A 7,371-nucleotide genomic window follows, 5' to 3' on the forward strand; every position below is an offset into this window, starting at 1 on the left:
ATCTCCAGATTAAATGTACAAATCGTGCCCTGGGAAAACTAATGTAATATAATCAATATCAAGGTGATATTGATGAAGTCACAGGATTTTAAGAGTAAGAAAGAATCCTATGACATCTAGACTTAAAAAAAAATCTATGTGCATGAATTACCATAATTTTAACAACTTTTTTTCAGAAAAGAAGTATAAGCAGAAGAGTTAGTCTTTGAAAAGAGGGATAAACAACTAATTTTTGTGCAAAGAGAGAAGAAGGTAAAGGATAAATGAGAATAGTATACAATATAATAAAATATAAGTAATATTTAGTGTCAGCATTAAGTCATGGTGTTCAATTACAAAGAACATACACACAATTGACACACATGCACAAGTTTCAAGACATAAAGATCAAAAGAATTCAAATTATTTTTACAAAACTAACTGTGATGGTTAAGACTGTATGTCAACTTGGCTAGGCCATTATTCTCAGTGTTTTATAGTTGTATAATGTTGTGATTACCCCCATGATGGAATCTGCTGAGTGGTACTGGTGGAGGCGGGGCCTGTGGCAGCTGACCGCCCCCTCAGTTTCATCTCTCTGCCTTCTGCCAGTTACTTTCTGCCTGCTCGCCTTACCAAAGTTTTTGTCTTGTTCCAGACTCAGCAGCTGCCTCTTATTGTCTCACCTCCGGTTCTTGGGACCTGAGCTAGCAGCGTACCTGTTGATCTTGGAATTCATCGAACTTCTCAGCCTGTGAGCAAGAATCCATTTCCCCAACCTGCTAAGCTTGGGTTCACCAGCCCCTGCAGCTACGTGAATCAGGAGAAAACTTGTGGTCTTCTCTGCTGATCTTGGAATTCATTGACCTTCACAGCCTGTGAGCGGGGGAGCCCCTCTCCGACCTGCCGACCTTTGGTTCACCAGCTTCTGTGGCTCTGTGAATTGGGAGAGGCCTCCACCCTGATCCGTGGACTTGGGATGTTTTAGCCTCTACAACTGCATGCGCTATTTCCTTGATATAAATCTACATATATATATTTCTACCCTTTACTGGTTTTGCTTCTTTAGAGAACCCAGCCTAAGACACTAACCTTCCAATGAAACCTAAAACTGGTGATAACACAAAAACTTACAGACCAATTTCAACAAATAATATCACTACAAAAATCTTAAATCAAATTATTAACAAATATAATGCAGCCATACAGTAGAGTCATGAGGTTAAGTTATAAAGTCAGCAAATAAATTAAAAGCAGAGGGTAATCAAAATCACCTTTAAAATTCTTTTTATTGCCTATAAATTATGGTATATATGGATTTGTGTTTATAACTCTGCAGTAATATGAGTATTTTTATAGAATACAGATTGTTTTTTCTCCAGCATTGGAATAATACACTGATTCTGTTGTTGAATATCAGATAAAGTTGTTGGCTTGGTTTAGGGACTATATTGTATGATAAATACCTTAAACGTTAGAATTGGAATCTACTGAAGGAAAAGCAAATTAATGTTTCTTATCTCATGCTCATTCTAGGACACTCTTATTATGTGGAATGGTAGGTGGTCACTTGTAATGTTTAAAATGATATGTTTTCTCTTCTCTCTTCTTTCTCTTTTTCTTTCTCAGCTCCTCTCTCTCTTCATCAACTTCTCTCTCTCTTTGCATATGGTTGAATTTACATAAGTTAAATGTGCTTGTGAAATAAGCCTATTGTACTTTAGAAGAACAGTACCCCACTGCCAGATGCAATTTATTCCAGGTGTGCAAGGATTGTTCAATATTATAAATCTATTAATATATTGAATATGGTGAATATAATCTATTCTCCATGGTATTAGTTCATAGATTAAAAAAAGAGTTCAATATATGTCAAAAAGCCGTTTAACAAAATCCACATGCCATTCCTGGGTCGTAAAAAAAATTATAATAAAGTTAAGAGAGATGTGATTAATGGAACAACCAGAAGGGAAATAATGAGAATGTTGAAGCATTGTGAAGAATATAATCAATGTTACTGAACAATATGTGTAGAAATTATTGAATGGAAACCTAAACTGCTGTGTAAACTTTTACCCAAAGCACAATAAAATATCAATATTTTTTTAAAAAGAGATGTGATGGACCTATATGAAGAAAATTAAAAATTCTACTTAGGATCAGAATCAAGACAGAAGATTTGACAAAATGGAAAGACATTTAATTATCGAGTAGAAAGAAAAGAGTTGCATTTGTGAAAAGTGTAAATTATTCCTAAATCATCCTGTGAATTCAATATAATATCAATGAAAACACAAACAATACTGTTTTTGCAATTTTAGAAATGTATTCTAAAGTTTATCTAAAAAAAAGTACATGCAAAGATAGCCAGGAAAATTCTGATAAAAATAGAGCAAGAAGACTAAACTAACCCTACCAGATAATTAAAAACAGTCTGGTACTGCCTCATGAATAAACAGATCAATGGAACAGAATAAAAAGTCTAGAAGCAGACTCAAATAAATTTGAAATTTAGAATATTACACAGAAGACATTTTAAATCAGTAGAGAAATGACAGATAAATTAAAAAATCAAATTAGGTCAACTGGCCAGCCACTTGGGTGAAAGATTTACTTTACTCTTTACAGCAATGTAAGGTAAAGATGGATCAAAGCTGTAAGAAAAAATAATAATATCATAGCACTGTTAGAAGGAATACTGAGTGCCTTTTTGAAAAAAATCCAGTGGGGAGGGGAGATTAGTTTAAGCATGACAGAAGACAGAATAGTTATTGAAAAATATGAATATTACTACTTAAAACCTTCTACAGGACAAATATCATAAAAAAATTAAAAATTGTAAAAAAAAATAGAACACATATGACAAAAGTCTAATTTCCCTAATATACAAGGAGCTTATAAATCAATAGGAAAAAAATGAAACTGATAGAAAAATAAGAAAAGGCAGTTTCAAAAAATTAAAAAAATAAGTGGCCAATAAGCACATAAAGATGTTCCACTTCACTCATTTAAAGAAATGCAAATAAAAATAATAAGATAGTATCATTTTTCAACCATCCAACTGGGGAATATTAAAATGTTTTGTGATATTCAAAGTTTTCTCATCCTGTACACTGTTGGTCAAAATTTTAAAAGTACATACATTTTGAGACAGCAATTACACTAATAAAATTTTATCTATCCATATCCTCACAGAAGTATTCAAAGATACGTGTACAAAGATGTCTATTGCAGCATTGTTAATAATAGCAAAATGCAGAATCAATTTAACTATTATTCAGTTAGGGATGGGTTAAATAAATTGTTGTACGTTTATACGGTGGAATATGAGGGAGGTGTTAAAAAGTATAAGGTACATCTCTGTGTGCTGCTCTGAGAAAATAAAGAAGATATATTGTTAAGGAAAAACAAGAAAGGTCCAGAACAGTAAATAGACCATAATTTCCTTTTAATTTTTGTAAAAAATGATTATAGCAGGCAGACGCTAGGTATCACCCATTATACCTGCCTCCTGGTGATCACATTTTTGTGTAATTCCCTCCCTGGAGTGTGGGTGACTTGCTTCTAACCGCAGAATATGGCAAAGGTGATGGGTAGTAGGTGATTACTTACGCGTTATTACCTTACATAAGATTGTAAGACTCATCTTGTCAAGACACGCATTCTCCTTTGCTGGGAAAGCCTACCTGACAAGGAACTGAAGGCTGCATCTGGCTGACAGCCAGCATAAAACTGAAGCCCCAAGTCCAACATCCCACAAAGAATTGATTGCTGCCAACAATCTCGTGAACTTGGAAGAGGATTCTTTGAGTCAAGTCTCAGATAAGACCACAGCCCCAGCCAACACCTCCATTACAGCTTTGTAAGTCCATAAGCAGAGGACCCAATTAAGCCATACCAAGACTCTTGACTCACCAGAACTGTGATATAATAAATGCATGTTGTTTTGAAATGCTGTTTGTGATATTGTTATGTAGCAATAGATGACTATTTTAATTTTACGTATACATATTCTGATAGAACATCACTAAAAGGATAAACAAGAAGTTATAGTGACTACGTATGGAGAGTGGGAATAAGGGATCAAGGGTAAGATAGATAGTTTTACTTTTCACTTTAAACACACTTCTAACTTTTGAAAAAAAGAATATTATTACTTTTGTTTTAAAAATAAAAATAAGGCAAGAATGGGCACTCTCTACAAATGGCAAGAGGAATCCCAAAATCTTTAGTTATGAGACCATACAAATTATTGATACAATGATACCCATCTCACCCCCCTCCCCATTTTAAAGATGGAGAAACTGACATGCAACCAAGAGAAATGACTTACTATTTATACTTTGTATACTACCCAAAAGTCTTTGTGAAGCTCACAATAAAAAAACAAAACAGACATACTAGGGCAATTAGAAAAGAGCAAGAACTATGTAATGGAGGAGGGAAGGACATAATCATAATTAGAAACAGGCTAAAAAGGTAGTTGCCAAAACTCAGTAGAAACTTTATCTTTGAATTCCTAAGGAGACAAGGCAAAAAGGGAAATATATCAAGTTACATAGTTCTTGCTATCTGATAAAGAAATGCATCCCAATGTGCCAAAGGAAACAGACTTCTTCATAACACAAAATTCAGATGAATAGATCTTGCAAATCCTTATAGACAGAACATTTTTACCCTGCATACAAATGAATGAGAACACGGAATTTGGTGTTTGACAGGGCCAGGCTGAAAGTCATTTTTTTTTTAATCTTCTTTAAGCCTGTTTCCTCATTTGTAAAAATCATGATAATAATAATATACGTAAATTTCTTACTTCATTGCCTGTCACATATTAAGTGTGTAGTAAGTATTGGAGTTGTGTGTATATGTGTGTCTTTGAAATAGTTATCTTACCAAAAATACATAAATATTTTTCATATGGTCATTTGCCATATTGCTCCTCAGTGAAAAGTTAAGGAGATGATATTAAAATATATTTCTGTGAGGGAATGTCAAGGATAGACGAAGTTTTTCAAGGTCACAGAACCAGGTACAGACTGGACTAAAACTCAGGTCTCCTGATTTCTAGTTCAGTGCTTCTTTCACCATACCATGCCACTGTTTGAAGAAATCAGAGCTTGACTTGACTGGATGCTGGGAATTGCATTGCCTGCAGTTGTTTTCTCCATGCATCCATTTGCTTCTGCCTGTTCCTAGTTGTGCAACACAAAAAGAGTGTTAATTGTTTATTGTTGTAACGTTATTGAGATCTGAGTAGGAAACGAATTTCCACTAGTTTTGCACAGTCATTTTATTAGCTGTTTTCCTCCCTGCAGGTCTGTGTGTGCCACGTTACACTGTTTTGTTTTGCATTACTTAAACTAGCACCAAAGCCTGCGATCTGATGCTGCCTTAACTGTCCCCAACCCCCACACACAGGCAGGATGTCAGGACACTCTTCTGGCATGTGTCTTCCCTCCTGGACGCATGTTTGTCAAACTGTCACTTAACCTTTCAGACCATTAATTTGTTAGCAGGTTTTCAACAGGCCTTATAAGGGCATAACATCCCTAATCAGCCTACGCAACTCCAGGAGATTTCCAATTTAAAGATCTTTCCACCTGGAGCCACTAGGGCCTGAGGAATTTGGACTTATTGCGAGTGGCTGGTGGGGTGGGGCTGCTGGTGTGGGAGTGTGTAATGTGCAAATAACAGACCTTTATGCAAGCCTAGAAGACTAATAGCCAAAAGCAGCTATAATCAGATGCTTCTTCAAGACACCGGTGGATTATTTAGACATGCTATGTATTATTTGGGGCCCTGGTGGCACAGTGGTTAAAGCACTTGGCTGCTAACTGAAAAGTCTGCAGTTCGAACCCACCAGCTGCGTGGAGGAGAAAGATGTAGCAATCTGCTCCCTTCTGCAAAAGATTTATAGCCTTGGAAACCCTATCAGGAAGTTCTACTCTGTCCTATAGGGTAGCTGTTAGTCTGAATAGACCCAGTCGTTTGGGTTTGGGGTATTTATTATTTAGTGAACCCCAAGGAAAGTTTTAATAGAGAGGGTTTGGGAGTGTTGACAGAGACGATGCAAAAGAAATAGAAGTGGGTGGAATGCAACAGCATTAGGCAGCATGACCTAATTAAAACTCATGCCTGACACACAACTTGGAACTTTATTCTCAACTACCTGCATCAACAGTGGGACAAATTTAAATAGTAAAAAGATAAAGGACCTAAATTTTCAAGAGCAGGATTTAAAGTGGATAGGACTTTGAGGGTGGTGGAGGGATTTGTAGGAAGGAATTCAGTTCTATTCCAATTTAAAGTTTCTTTGGAGTAAGTGATACAATTCACTTAATACATATGTTAGGTAAGTTTCTATCTTGCTAATTCCCTAAGTGATTTAGAGTAGCTTATAGATTACAGCTTCTAGGCATGATGATTACCAGTCGTTTCTCTTACGGAGCTTGGCCAAATTTAATATACCTTATAAATCATGTGGTTACATATATGCACTCCCACAAGTTCTATCCGCTAGTATTATTGCCTGGAAGAACCTTAAACTGGGAAATAGCAGAAACTCATTGTCTTAGTGACCTGTGGAAGCTGTTTCAGGAGCACAGAAACTTGGACACCTGGTTCTGCCTGCACTAGAAGTATTGGACTTACCCAGATGAAGTGGTGGAAGAACAAGGAAGCAAAATGTAGTCTATATACCTGAAGTACAACCTTTCCTAGGGGTGTTTTCATTTTAATGAGGAAATTTGAAACACTCATGTCTTAGTTATCTAGTGCCACTGTAACAGAAATACCAAGTAGGTGGCCTAAACAAACAGAAATCTATTTTCTCACAGTTTAGGAGGCTAGAAGTCTGAATTCAGGTGCCGGCTCTAGGGGAAGGCTTTCTCTCTCTGTTGGCTCCGAGGAAGGTCCTTATCTCTTTGAGCTTCTGCTCTTGGGCGATCTTCATGTAGCTTGGCATCTCTTTTCTCCCATCTCTGCTCTTTCCCTTGCTTCTTTAATCAATTTTATATCTCAAAAAAGATTGACTCAAGATACACCCTAATCCACCTTCATTAACATAACAAACTCAACCTAATCCTCATTAACATAACGTAAATTTACTTCATTAACAAAACACAGCCCATTCACAAATGGAATTATAACCATAGGCAGAGGTTAAGATTTACAACACATATTTTTGGGGAACATAATTCAATCCATATAAACTCACAAATTTTCTGAGACCCCCCCTGCAGTGAATCTTTAATGGTGGCATTTCAGACACCACAACAGGACACACACAAGATTCCTCGCAATTTGTACAACAGCATAAGGGGCCAAAATTCTGGCCCTCGGACACTTTCTTCCCTTGGTTTTTTTTTTTTTTTTTTTAAATATTTTATT

The sequence above is a fragment of the Trichechus manatus genome, unplaced genomic scaffold (assembly GCF_000243295.1).
Source record: "Trichechus manatus latirostris isolate Lorelei unplaced genomic scaffold, TriManLat1.0 scaffold00060, whole genome shotgun sequence".
In the NCBI taxonomy this organism is placed as follows: domain Eukaryota; kingdom Metazoa; phylum Chordata; class Mammalia; order Sirenia; family Trichechidae; genus Trichechus; species Trichechus manatus.